Source organism: Protopterus annectens, chromosome 2.part0 (genome assembly GCF_019279795.1).
Source record: "Protopterus annectens isolate FY-2018-M chromosome 2.part0, PAN1.0, whole genome shotgun sequence".
NCBI classification, from domain to species: domain Eukaryota; kingdom Metazoa; phylum Chordata; order Ceratodontiformes; family Protopteridae; genus Protopterus; species Protopterus annectens.
Window position 1 is genome coordinate 1066101436 of NC_056728.1, and position 14356 is coordinate 1066115791.

Genomic DNA, 14356 nt, shown 5'->3' on the forward strand with positions numbered 1-14356 from the left:
AGTTTCAGAGCCGCAGTTTGATGCAGAAGAGTTCTATAGTTGTTCTAATACTGGAACATTTACCTCCTTGTTGTTAATAACCTCATAATTCTTTCTTACAGCTGATGAATGCAAAGTATTACTAAGAAATGTAAAGCCACACTATCAATCTATGGTTAGTTCACTGGCAGAATGGTAAGGCATCTTCCTACAAAATAAATGACCTGGGTTCAAAACCAGAGTGTAGTTGCTGGCTTCTTTTAATTCTCCACACGGTATTCAGACACAGTATGACTGACAAGTAGAGATGGAGTCAGATACAAGGAATGGTAAATGAAAGTCAGATTGTTTACAAAATTATAACGGTGGAACTTGATAAAATATATAAACAGCTAGTGAACCTCTTCAAGAACCCCAAGAAAATAAGAGAGAGATGGAAGATAATATTTCCACTCATTTGCATCAGTTGTCAGAAATCATACAATAACTGACAGATGTAAAACACAGACGAGCCACCAGAGGTTTAGTAATAGAGCTACTTTAATTAAAATGCCAAGATTTAGAGAATCATGTTTGTGAAAAGAACCTACATATTATAGGAGTCCTTCAGATTCTGGAAAATAATGATTGTGTTGTTTTCATGAAGAAGAAACTCATGAAATGATTAGTTCTTCCAGAATAAGAACTTCTGACAGAACAAGTGCATCAGGTGTTTTTGCTGGTAAACGTGAGAAAATTAACATCATATCTGATTCTGGTAAGATTAGCTGCTTATGCTCTGGAGGAGGAGGAACCGAGAGATGCTTTTATGTACCTAGGAAAGTTGTACACCCAGGATGGAACAAAATGTACTGGGATAATGACTATTGCAATTTTATTATGAAACAAATGGCAGCTTTTCTACCCATAATTCAATAGTGCAGAAAATTTAAGTGAAAAGTTCAGGCTGCACTAGTCTGAGATTTTTAAAGAACTATTACCAAGTGGATTAGTAATGTTTTTGGAACCACAAGATACACTAAACAGTACATACTCATTGTCCTAGGACTCCTCAGGAATTATGCAGGTGACTTTGGAGACCACCATAAATACTCAGTACCCTACAACAACAACAACAACAACAACAACAACAGTAAGTGGACAGAGCCAATCAAGAATATTAAAGTAATTTCCTTTGGTCCAGCAGAAACTGAAGGAAATGTTGACATTTGCTTTAACTAGTCAGACTGTGCCAGCGGTTTCTGATATGAGCTAAAATTGAGTATTGTGACTTCTGTAATCAAGTGCATTGTGTCCTTAAGAACTTAGATCTGATAATCAGATGGATATGTTATGGACATTGTAAGACTTAAGTTACTGACCCTACCATTTACCATGTTATATTCCATTTACTTTCATTTTATTTGTTTTTTTTTTTCATCTGCATTTCATTCTCTGGTTATTGATATTAGCAGAAATGCATATTTGCATGGAATGAGTATTAGTGTAATAGCTATAATGAGGGCAGATTGTTAATACAATAAAAGAAACTATGCATATGTTGTCTAAAATCTTGTTTGAAAAATAGAATGAATTATTCAGTATATATCACTAAAGGGAATTTTTGCAATTATGGAATTATGGTAATGATTTTTTTTTATTAATAAAACATATCTCTTTGTCTCTCTTAGTCTCTAACCACCCCCTCCCACACACAAATGTACGTCTGTGTCTGTACATGCACACACACACACGCACACACACACACACACACACACACACACACACACACACACACACACACACACACACACTTTTTTCTCATTTAGGAAATGGGTGCTGTTGAATGAAATAAAGAATGTGATAGGACATAGTGGGATGTGTGATAGATTATGTGACATGGGGAATTTGATATGTTTAAATAATATTGACCCTGCATTGTTTTGTAGTGTCTTTAGGTGTACTTACACATGATTTTTTATAATTAGGTTGAATCGGTGTTAGGGATTGTTTTGGGGATTTGCATGTTACACTGTTTTGAAGCCAGTCTCTGATATGTTTTTAATGTATATGTTGGAATTAAGTGGAGTTGCACTTAGGGACAGGAAATTAATGGTTTGATGATGATTGTTTGAATATAAACAAAATTCATTAGGAATGTAGAATAGATGAATCACATGATTATGGTTTGGAATAAAAAATGCTTAAACTCACCAGTAAAGTGCTCAAAGATGTTTGCATACATTCAAAGCAGAACCCAGCAGTACTGTTATAGTGGAGGACTCAGTTAAATGTGAAGGGACATGTTAAATTGGTTATACATAGATATGGTATTGTTGTCCCTGCAGTGCAAATGGGAAAAGGAGATGTGTTTATATTTTCAAAAGACAAAATATTCTATTTTTGATCCAGGAAGAATTGCGAGATGATATGCAGCATTCAAGCGATGGTTGGGCAACTGGAAAATTACATTGATAAGAAAGAAAAACATGGCAACAAATACACACAGGAAATGAGTTTTCTTTGCACAATTTTAGCTGGGGATTGGAATACAGTTTTTTTTTTGTTTTTTTTTTTATCACAGACAAGCTCTATTCACCCCAAACTGGACATATTGCATTGCACAGCAGGTTGCCCATTTTTAAGGAGAGCTTAGAAGTATTGTGTAAGGCAATTTTAACATATGCATTTGACTGTATCAGTTGGAGGTGGGTTCAGCCCTGTATGAGCTACCAAAGGGAGACATTTGTATAAGAATTGGAGAATTAGGAAAAGGCTGTGATACTATGAAATAAAAAGAAAGGTAGTAGCATAAGGTTTTGGTGTCAGCAAAGAAGATAAAACAGTAGAAAATATTAAAGCTTGAGGAACAGATTGAACATCTAATAAAGAATTCTAACAAGGATTACAGTTAAGAAATGGCCTCTCTCCTACCTGAGACCCCAGTTAGACAGTATAAATTAATTTCAGTACTCAAGAATGACACAAACTCTGAAACTGAAATTATTTTTTTTTTTACATATTCATCTTCAGCCTAAAAGATCTTAGAAGTGAGGAGAAGTATCGCGATAAAGCAGGACCTACATAGAAAATTAGAAATATACGTTCATAGGTTCATAGCTATTTACTAGGCTAATGATCACAAGGGTGTTTGTAAGCCTACCGATGCATCCCAAATCTCTGACAAGTTCTGATTCCCTTGATAAGTGTAAGCATGGGCCTGAGAGATGAAACATTTACAGATTACCTCTGTCTATTAGAGACATTGGTGACAAGCCATTGATGAATTCCTGATTTCCCATCCAGTTGTCCAATTTGCACTTGAATTGGGTTAGGGAGGAACTCTGCTTCACATGGATGGGGAGCCTGTTCCATAGACGTGGTAGTCTCTGGGATACATACCTATCTCTCCAGCAGGTCCTATTAAGTCTTTAGAACGGGTAATTCTGGTGCTGTTTGTCTTGTGGATATGCAGGAGGTCCATCAGAGTGGGTCTGACAATGCCTTGTATGCCAGACAAAAGCCTGTAGGAGACAGAATACATGGATAGGGCCTCGACGCAGTCTGCATAAGACATATTACTCACACCCTGTATTCTTTTAGTGAGGATCCTCTGTGGACATTCCAGTTTTGGATATGCTGGCTAGGTGCATACCAAAGGGGGTACTGTACTAAATAATAGGTCTGATGAATGCCAAACAATGACTTCCTTGAACTTAGATGCCATACCTTTGTTTATAAGTTGTGCAACATAGAATGATTTCCTCACCACTGTAGAGACATGATGATCAAAGTCTAGTTTACTATCTATATGTGTCCATAAATCCCTGACTCCTGGGTCAGCTCTAAGGTATGTGTTGTCAATATGATAGTTACCAGGGATGGATGACTTCCCAAAGGATACTTTTATGCATTTCTTGGGATTTAGTTTTAGTTCATGGCTCTGACACCAGTTGTTTGTCTGTGTCAGCCCCTCCTGGACAACATTTGTGTCAGTATGACATTAAATGGCATCTCCTAATTTGCAAGCATCTGCAAATTCAGTCAGTCAGGGACCACTGACATTGGCCTTGACTTCTGAGATGTAAATGCCAAAATGGAGTGGTCCAAGGACTGATCCCTGAGGGACTTCACTTGTGTCTAGCCTCTTTGTAGAGGTGGACTCCCCAGTTCTAACTTCCTGGGTCCTTTCTGTGAGCGATTTGGCTGTCCACCGGGTGACATATGGGTTTGTACCTAACCTCTTGAGTTTGTCAATAGTACCGAGTGGGATATTATATCAAATGGTTTGGCCAGGTCAAGGTAAGCAGTGTGAACAACTTTGCCCTAATCCATTGCTTTGGTGATCTTCTCAAAGAAGTCCACCAGGTTGTATCTAGGCTTATAGAAAGAACACCTGTAGGGATTATAGAAAGAACACCTGTAGGGATTATAGAAAGAACACCTGTAGGGATTATAGAAAGAACACCTGTAGGGATTATAGAAAGAACACCTGTAGGGATTATAGAAAGAACACCTGTAGGGATTATAGAAAGAACACCTGTAGGGATTATAGAAAGAACACCTGTAGGGATCCTGGAGTAATTTAGAAATGTTCATAAGAATTTATATAACGCTGAATATGAGGTATGTTGTACTAAAGAAGGGATTTTGTACTATTTTCATCAAGTTGTCTATACCATTTAAATCAGTCCCAGGAAGATTAGCTTATGCCCCTGATAACAAAATATAACAAAAGATAAACTGAAAGAGATCTTCCAGTCTTCTAAAGAAGGAAAGTCTCCAGTACTGGACAGCCTCCAGGTAAGGATTTTAGAAGAACTTGTGGAGGTATCTTCAGTGATTTCATTGATTTGTCCAGTCAGCTGTTGCAATGTAAATGGTTGCCAAAAAGCTGAAATATGATCTTTTTTCTGTCATTCCAAAGCCAGGAAAGGATCCACTTCAAGCCCTTACTTAACAACCAATTTTTGTTTTTAATCCAGATTATAAACTATTTCTGCTTGTGCTGCAATGAAGGATTTCATAATTGCTGGGCTCCACTTCACATACATTCTAAACTGGATTCCTGTGGGCAGGCAGACATTTGACAATATAATCAAAGTCTTACTTCATAATGAGTAGGCAGATATGGAAAGAAACATTGCGATGGTTGTCAGCTTTGATGCTGAGAAAGCATTTGACAGAGTAGATTGCATGTATCTGTTTTTAGTTCTGGAAGGATATGGGATTCCCAAAGGGTTTATAGAGCTGATATGGGGATTATATCAGGGTTCTTCAGTTAGGGTAGAAACAGATGCTTCTTTATTGAACCCATTCAGTATTAGCAGAGTCAGCCAACAGAGATAGCCATTGTCCCCGATCTTATTTTGCCCTATATTTGGAAATCTCAACATGTAGTACCAGATAGTACCAGATTGTTGGAGAACTTAAGCTATTCCTATGCAGGTGACAGATGTTTTATTTTTCTTTATGCAAATGCTTTATTAGTCTACATAGAAGATCGTGCAGCATAGTTGGAGTCTCTTTTTGATTTTTTGGAGAAATTTAGAGAACTCACTAGATATGACATAAATGAAATGAAAACATCAGCCTTGGAGATAAACTGGCAGGTATAAGATACATTAAGACACAGGTGTCTATAATATATATATATATATATATATATATATATATATATATATATATATATATATATATATATATACACACACACACACACACATACACACATATATACATTTTTTTTTTCTTTTTTTTTTACAAATGGCTGTCAACTATCAGCTCATCTCCTTTGTTTTCCAGGGTTACCAGACTCACCCTATCCACCCTGGGCTCTTTCTGACCCCCATCTGGGGTTACCAAGGAGCTTATAATCTCTGATGCACCATCACCCTGCTGTTGGAGGCTGTTTTTGTCTCGTGACTTAGCCTCTACTTCCACTGCATGCACTGGTTGTATATCCAGGAGCAGACATGAATGGACACATATTAGCATATCACCCTGCTTCCAGCATGACTCAGCAAATGTCCCACACCTATTTCCTTAACAGTAATGCCCTTCTACATGTCTCTATCACTCCATCTAGATGCATTTCCTAATATTGTTTGATCCTTGAAGTCATGGTAAATAAGGCACCAATGCCCTCTTGGGAGCCTATATAACACCCAGTACAGGGCCAAGGACTCTAGCCTGTCCTGGTATCTATGTTTTCTGAAGACAGAGATAATTTGTGATAGGAAATTCTGTTATTTTACTCAAGTTTTCTTAGAACGGTCTAGTACTATACATTCCAAAGGGTACATGTAATCAATTTTTGGCCTGATGAGAGAAGAGTACAGGGAGGTTATAACTTCTTGTTTTCTGGAGGCAATGCCCTTATTTATCAGATGAGCAATACAGAGTGCCCTTCTTACCACTGTGGAGATATGGTGATCAAAGGTAAGGCAGCTGCTGTTGATTTGTGTGCCCAGGTCTCTCACCACTGAATGCATACTTGGGGTTTTGCTATTGACGTGGTAGTTAGCAGGAACATCGCTCTTAAAGAAAAGGATGATAATGCATTTTTTTGCATTGAGTTTAAAGCCATGACTTTGGCACTGATCATTTGTTTGTGTAAGATCCTCTTTTAGGATGTTGACATTGTTTGAAGATTCTATGACCTCTCCCAGTTTGCAGTCATCAGCAAACTTTGTCAGCCACAGACTTTTAGTTTTTGCTTGCACTTTGGAGAAATAGATTCCAAACAGTAGAGGTCCCAGGACAGATCCCTGTGGAATACCACTGGTTACAGATCTGCTGTTGGAGGTGGATTTCCCTATTTTGACTATATGGGTTCAATCAGTGAGCCACTTAGTGACCCATCTAGCAATATAAGGGTTGATACCTAGCTGGGTGAGTTTGTCAATGATGCCTGTGTCACAGTTGTCAAAAGCCTTGGCTAAGTCTAGGTAGGCTGTATGCACTGATTTCCCATTATCCATGGCCTTGGTGACTGTCTCAAAGAGTCCACCAGGTTTAACAGGCATGATCTCCCTTTGTAAAATCCAAACTGCGTAGAGTCAAATGTTTGGGGATTACCTATTTCTTTGTTGATAAGGTCCATGATGATTTGCACCATGCCCTTGCAGATAAGGCTAGTCAGGCTAATAGGTCTATAGTTCCCAGGGTCCGTGGAAATACCACCATTGTGCAAGAGGATAACGGTGGCTGTTTTTTATTCAGCTGGGTCATAGCCGGTGCTTAGACTCTGATTGAAAAGAGTACCCTATGATGCTGCTAATTCTTGTTGGACCCTATGTAGAACACAGCCTGGGATGTTATCAGGTCTCATAGATGCTGTGTTTGTAGCCTCAGAGAGGGCATCTATGATCTCCTATTTAGAGATACAAGCTAGTGGACAGGTGGTAGGGATGTCATGGAGTATGTGTGGTGAGGACAGGGGGAGAGAAGTTTTCACAGAAGTTGTCAGCTAACAGGTTAGCTATGTCCACAGGCTCAGTATATGTGGTATCATTAACAACCAGCTCAACACAAATCTGGGCCTTTCCTTTTAGTTTATGGATGTAACTAAAGAACACCTCATGGTTGTCCTTAGTTGAGGAAGCTAATTTGGATTTGTAGTTCACTTTGGAGGACTTCACAGGAAGTCTTATTTGCTTGGTTAAGTTGAGGTGGGAGTGTTTCCAGTTTAGGGCTCACTCCCTCTTATGCTTAGACAGCAATATCTTCCTCTTATTGTAAAGCCTGTAATGGCAGTTGTCAACTTGGCAGGTTTGCTCTTGCTTGAGGGGCTAGTTTTAGTCCAATTGGATATGGCCAAGTCAATGCAGTTATACAGGTGTTTGCATAAAGCACTGGTGTAGATTTTGCCATAGTTGCCAGTTCCATCTGAGGGGGGAGGTGCAGTGAAGCTATTTATACCATCCTGTAAGAGGCTAAAATCTGCTTTGGCATGTTATGTGGTTACAAATGGATATGGCATGCAAACACACACAGACACACACACACACACACACACACACACACACACACACACACACACACACACACACACACACACATAAATACATATGGCATGCAAACACACGGATTTACCTGACCTCATCGAAATCCCATATTATCAAATCTCAGCTTGTCAATACTCAAAATATCAAACTCCCACTTCACTGATGCAGCAGAACAATAAAGATCTTCCCAGGATAAGTAACCACTTACCCAAAAAGAAAGAAAACCCAAACTGCACCATCCCTAACCCACCCAGGTGGTGGGGGCTATTGTCCCCACACCCCCACACCCACTAAATAAATATACCAACAGCAAGATTGCACTACAGTTGGGAAAAGGGCAAATATCACTTTGTCCCACAACAGGTTTCTTACCCTGGGAAGATTCGTTGGTGTTCCGCTGCTTCAGGAAAGTGGGAGTCCAATGTTTTGAATGTTGACAAACTGAGACATGATAATATGGGATTTTGACAAAGTCTGGTAGACCCAAGCGCACACACAAATACACACACACACACACACACACACACACACACACACACACACACACACACACACACACACACACACACACAGAAGCATGCATGCACACACATCTATGTGCACACAGTTTAGAAGTGTGGGACATAAAAGCAAATAGACATGCATAAGCCAGCATAAAATATATCCTCATGACACTGCATCCCCTATCTTGATACTGATAACATAAGCAAACTCTTTTATGAAGTCCAAATCAACAACAGTGTCAGTGTAAGCAGTTCTGGGTGTACAGAACCTATCCTTTGGCGGTCTCAGCCACATAAGTAATATCTTGTTCAATGGCGGTATTAAATTTGGCATCATGGTCAATGTCCTTTAAAACACAGTGAGTCTGACCAACCCCTTTGAACCTCATGGAGGACATCCTCTCTGATATATCTAGTTTGACACTGCAAGGCATACACTCTACAGCATATGTGCTATCTAAACACAACCAGCAACTACAGCATAGAATTTAATGTGCATTGGTCATTCAGTCATGTAACTTAAAGCCTTTATAAGAGTTATGGAACAGAATGAATGCATAGTTGCTAAGTATTACTGCATTCAATATATGCATGGTCCATTGCAAGCAAATAGTGTACCTGGACATCCTGGGATCAGATACTACAGGTAGATTCCCATCCTGACTTGATACCATTACATTTCAAATCATGTGACTACATCCGCATGTGTAACTTGTACCGTAGATTGTGATACTAGCAGATGTAGATATATCCAGGATGCCAGAATGCATATAGGTTACCACTATGGTCAGGGTCATCACCAACATACAGCCAGTATGTCCAGGAACAGTAGCAGACCGATCAGTCTCAGCATCCTTGCCCTCTGTGAGCTGTGTAACTCATTTATATGCTCTTCCTATGCAGAGGTGACTATTTTAGTACTGCCACTTTGTTGATCTTTGTCATTCCCTAAATACACATAGTTTTAAGATGGAAGACATCTTAATCCAGGATGCACGCTGCATCCTCAGCTATACTTACATTACCCATAATGCTACAATGTTGTTGGAGAATGTACTTCACCCTACCTGGGTCAAGTTGCATAGGCACAATGTGGACTGGGAGAAGAGGGCATTGTCACATATTCAGTAGTCTAGTGTCTCCACCGATTAGGTCTAGTTTATATGACAGCAAATGAACTTGTTAGTACTGAAACTGTACACACAAATATGATGTACCTGGGACACCACCATCATGTGTCTGTGTGTGTCAGTAACATGCCAAAACTGCAGCTTTTTCTTGCAAGTGCAGGAGACGAAACCCCACAGTTCACCATGTACGTTACATGCTATGATACTACAGATTTAGAGAATCTAGATGTCAAATGAGAAATGTAGTGAGAGTAATCATAGTAGAATATTTATCCCAGTGACCTACACCCTACAAGCACCTTTGGCAATTATGTGCCTACTCCTCTGCTGTACAAAGCAACTATAATTGTTCCTCTTTGTTGTGCTGAAGGAGACGGAAACAACAACACCAAGTCTGCAGTGAAAATTCTAGCCTCATGCACATGTAGAGATAAGTGTATTGTGTGTAGAAGTCTGCTATATGTAGAACCAATCAGGTCTCCTCCTCTGCCACTGGTATGGCTTGAGTTGGACCACCAGACATCACTCTGCCTTCTTGCACCCTTTATATGCACCCCTATTTTGAGCCTAGTCCTGCATGTCTGTCCAGTTATTTTTTATATACTTGCACAAAACATGGCATTCTGTTACAGCTGCATTATGTGCCATTTGGTCCCACAGATGGCATTTCATGCTTAGCTGTATTCTACAGGCAGATACTGAATACTACACATGTGGATGTCCTTTATGAGGAATAGTGTTCACCTTTCAGACTTTTTCCATTCTCTTGCACTGCATGTCATCAGAATGTTTTCATGCTCCCATACTGAAACTCATTGGCATAACCCAGATGGTAAGTTGCTTTCATATGTGCACATGCTTGTGTCATATACCTTTTTCTCACCTAGTAATAAACAAGTACTATAATACACAACTTTGGATGTGTGCTTTATGTGTTCTCAGAGTGTCTTGTGACTCCTTATCAGAAGTATGCTATTACAATTTCATTCATAAGCCCTAAGGACAATATCTCATTCTATGAATCTATCTTAAGCCCCAGATGTACAGAAATATGCTTTGAATGAGACAGAAGAGCATGTCTTACATGGTATGTGAGTGCTCATGTGTGCTTGTCAGGTGTAAGTCATATCATATTCATACAACATCCCCAGCAATGTGTAAGGATATTGTAACAGCAGCAGCATCAGGTTTGGGACATGTTCCTTGACACCTATGGTGTTATAGTCATAGGCTCTACATCTGTGAAAATTTTCACTTAGCCATAGAATGACAAAGTATCACATCTGCAATAAATAAATCACAACATTTCTTAGTTCAATTCACTGAGTAACAGTATAATTCAGAAATGAAGTTACTCTGGAAGGTCAAAGCTTACCTTAAATTCTGTGAATGCTTCTTTCTGCTCTATATTTTCTTTATTCTGAAGATGCCTTGGAAAAAGGCAAGTGTCCCTCCAATGACCTCTTTTAAAGAGAATCAGTTCCAACCCAATTAACAATAAGTGTGTGTAATACAGATTTCTCCGTAGGATTATGGTACTACAGATGGAATTCCATTAATGGACACAGCAGGCATACATTCTAACGGAAAGAAATGCATTGACCAGTCACAAAGTGAGTTTACATGTAGTCTTTTAAGTTAAGACTGCATTACCTATCTCCTTACCAAGTAATATAATAGCTGCCCGCAATTTGTACTGTACTTGGATTAATGCAATTTGTATATGTAATATAAACATATATTAAACAGTTTACAATGTCTCTGCAAAATATTACACAAATAGAAGGCATGTTTAGTTACTTTTATACTATTGTAATGATTACTGTATTACTTTAATATGTGGCACAGAACAGATTATCTCAACTATGAGAGGGGCAGCACATAATATAATGAACTGAACTCATTCAAAATGAATACTGTCTTTTTTTTCAAACGTTCATTTACTTGATTTTATTTGCATAGCCGGATTCAATAAAGCCTACACTAAGTGTACACTCACTACATTCTGAGGAACAGGCAACACAGATATAACACACACCTCCTCCTTTTTTTAGTTTTCCTTCAATATTTTTGCTGATTGAAATATTGGCAGGGATTCATAAATGTTACCCCAAAGTGTAGACTACATGTACACTTCTTGAAATCTTTCTGGGTGACTGGAAAACACAAAAAATGAGATATGAATTTTATTTAATACATATCATGTACACTTAGTGTAGGCTTTCTTTAACAACATAACTTTAACAATGGAACACATTTCTGAATGTCTGTATTAATAAGGTATATTTATATTGCAGGGTGTTATGCTTAATCAGATTGTCTCTTTAAGTCAGAGTATCTGTGAATAATGCTGCTTTGTTTGGGCAGTGACTTTTGAACTGGTTAGTTATGTCACTGAGCATATTAATGAGAAACATAAGTAATTAAGCTTATACATATACACTGTGCTCAGTAGGTTACATTGCATTGGAGTTGTCAGCTTGGGTGGTAATGTTATTTGTCCCCTAAACATCACTGTGTGTATTTAAAACTGAAAAGCTTTTCCGAATCTGAACACTGTGAAAAGCATGTTCAGACTATACATCTAGAGGCAAAGCTGTTTGTTGCTAAATTTATTTACATATGTCTTTAAGGTATTAATTAATTAATTTAATTTTGGTAAAATACTGTTCCAAGTTGACCTTTTATCAGGTTCAGTCTGAAAGTACAAATAAGAGTAGGTATAAGGAATGGTGCGAATCTCCACAAATTATAATACACACAAGCTCTATTTAGTACACTGTTAATCAGCTGAAAGGTGTATGAATGCTTATAAAATATTTAAATAATGTGCAACTATTGGATACAAAAGGAGGAAAAGGGGAGCTGAAAAAGGGAGCAAAGGAGGGGGTACTAAGGGTGCTACATGGAGGAAGTCATGTTAGCAGACCGGGGAGATGATACAGCTAAAGGGATTTGAATTCATCAGAAGAATTTAGCCATTGGGTATTAGCACTGAAATGCAGAAGTAATTGATCCAATATGCCCTTAACAGATATGACGCTGTTATTGCTAAAGCATTTACATATTGTTTATTTGAACAAGTACTTTTTAAAGGTGGTTTCTGAATTGAGGTACAGGAAATTGATTTAATAGTGGCATTGATTCTAAAATATGAGAGGCCAGTAAAAACAATGGCTTGTGCTCCAAAGTTTAATTTGGGTGTCTGTAAGTATAAAGTCCATTTTATTAATTCCCCATCAAAGGAGAGTAAGGATTCAACAGTTCAGTGACCTATAAGTTAAAGGTATATGCTATGCATATTTTTAATTCCTAGCACCCAGCAATAGGACACACTCATTCTAGCTTTAGCAACCTGACCCTCTTTCCCAATTCCTATCTGCCCTTCACATTTGGGTATATAAGATTGTATGTGGCTACTTCACTTGTAGTCTTTCTATATATTTAACTAATGATTGCCTGCTCCCTTCCAAAATACTGTGCAGTTATGGTGCATAATTAGACACACAAGAACCTTGTGCTTATTGTCATAGTAACCAGAGATAGATTCACTAACTAATCGTATCAAGCTTTTAACCTCTGTGATTTAAGTGCCTCTGTTATTAACACACACTCATAACTTCACGGCAGTATTTTTAATTACTCTGTCAAAGAGCCATTGTGATATATTATGAATGTCATATGCTGTACAGGAATAATGACAACTTGTACTTCAAAAATGTCTACATGCTGGCGTTTTAATGTTAAATGCATTTAGGAAGTCTTGCAATCTCTCCAAAATGGCTTTTTATTGAAAGTATCATTAAAAGTGTTACTAGACAATGATCTGTTAATCAGAGGAGTCAAGAAGTTATGTAAGCTTAAGGACTAAAATATATAAATAATATTAATTGATAACTGCAGGCACACACACACACACGCACATACACACACACACACACACACACACACACACACACACACACACACACACACACAAATACATCACACATGTGAATTCGTATAGACTCGTATAGATACACATTGAATGTAACCTGGATATTGAATATTCTATGTGCTTATATTAAACCAGAATTTTGTTTTGTTGAGCCTTTTACAAAATAGTCTGTTGGTTTGAGGACTGTATTTTGTTTCTGGTAATCTAAAGATCTGGGTTCATATGACAAACTGAAGTTTGTTTCCATACTGTGTTAGAAATGGGTCGGTTTATGGAAAATATGAAATAAAATAAAGTAAAACAGTGAGACTGCTTGTTCCAGTCTAATATTCAAAAATGATAATTATTAAGTGTTTGATGGAATTATGTGGTTAAGAAAGGCACAAAGTAAAAAACTGTTTTTCTGACCTTTTTCTTATTTTGAATCATTGTGTTCAGCACAGACTATCTTGAAATGCTTGAAACAAATATCCTGTTATACATTTCATATTTCATTGTACTTTACTGTGAGTCTTTAATTACCAGCATTTAATAATGTGGACTCAGGAAAGGTTAAAAAATAAAGGACAGCTTTTGCAGAATTAATAAGGTATAACGAAAAAAAATTCCCAACCATCCTCATCTCAGTGTCATTCTTCTTAAGCCACTTTATTAATAAATGATTAAAAAAATGTCCAGGCTAGGCTGTGAGGATAAAGTACTCTGTTACAAAGATGTGATTTTAATCATGAAAAATTCAAGGAATTTTAATTGAATTATATGAATCTTATGTGGCATTGTAGAAACCTTCAGGGTATTACAAATAAGGGCATTGATAAG